This window comes from Echinops telfairi, unplaced genomic scaffold, assembly GCF_000313985.2.
Source record: "Echinops telfairi isolate 266 unplaced genomic scaffold, ASM31398v2 ScPeMD7_60;HRSCAF=208, whole genome shotgun sequence".
In the NCBI taxonomy this organism is placed as follows: Eukaryota; Metazoa; Chordata; class Mammalia; order Afrosoricida; family Tenrecidae; genus Echinops; species Echinops telfairi.
Window position 1 is genome coordinate 25,220,919 of NW_022103958.1, and position 1,333 is coordinate 25,222,251.

The following is a 1,333-nucleotide window of genomic DNA, read 5'->3' on the forward strand; positions in this document are numbered from 1 at the left end:
TTGTTGTTCCCTTGTCCCTAGGTTGGCCAACCCTCCTCCCTTCCCCTACCTCCCACACTCCCATGTCCCTCCAGGGCCATCGGTCCCTTTATTTTCTTCTCATATATGTACATATATTTTTGTCCAATCTCTCTTATCTAGGTGGGTGTGCAGACATAACAATGTGTGAATAAAATTGGGATTGGCTTTGACAGCACAGCGCCAAAGCGGCTCATAAGAACCTGGCGACGACGGCTGCAGCACTGACAAGCCAACAAACAATAAAGCCGCTGACATACAAAATTTAAAAAAAGAGGAAAAAGTAAAAAAAAACCGAACAGATAGGCTGAAAGAGGAAAAAGAAAACGGAAAGAGGAAAAAAACCAAACAACCAAAAAAAGCCTGTTAGTAGATCAAGGTCTGTTTGTTGACCTTTAAGAACGGTTTCTGGACGAGTCTAATGAGGTGCCACGTCCTGGCCCCAGCGTCCATCGTTTGTCTTCCCTTGGGACCTCCTTGCTCTGCTTCCCTGCCGCTCCATTGCACGCCCCCAGTGATTTGCCTCAGTATGGTGGAGTCAGCTCAGTCGCCCACCCCACACTGTGACTCCAGTGCTGTCCTGTGCAGGGCCATGGGTCAGCTTGGGACGCCACATCTCGCCGTGGGGACAGCCACACAGTCCTTTCTGTACACTGGGCCCCCCAGCTGGGCCATCGTCCTCTGAGTTTGGTGGGCCCAGTTGGAGGAGGAAAAGTGTGGAGCACAACTGGGCCCACAGTTCTGGAACTTAATAGCTGAGGGAAAGTATCCAAACATGAGAAAATGTGCTACCTCCTTGACTGTATTATTCGACTCTACTTATTTATGTGAATTAGCCTTTTCCTACATAAAGATCATTAAGTCCAAGTACCGTTCCACCCTGACTGATGATCATTTGGAAGTGTGCTTGAGGCTGGCTGTCAGCAGCTACTGTCTGGACCATGCATCCCTGGCTCATTCCATTCAGTGCAAGTCATCAGAGTAAACTCAGGTAATGACAAAAAATGTACATAGTTAATTGTGTAGTGCAATAGGCACATAAACATACATTGTACATATAAAGAATTCTCAATGCATTTATGAATAAATGTAATAAATAATATGTTTGCATTTTTGTAGTTGGTAGATCATTTTGACTTGATCATTTTATAAGTAGCTAGCATGCTGAAAAAGTGTGAGCACCCCTGGATTAGTGGGTATTTCCACAAGGTAGAGCTGTTAACTTTGTATTAAAGTCCTGAAAAAATGAATTCATATGTGTAATTATTGGACCTTAGAACGACTATTTTGGTTTTCCATTATTTCTTATGAGAAA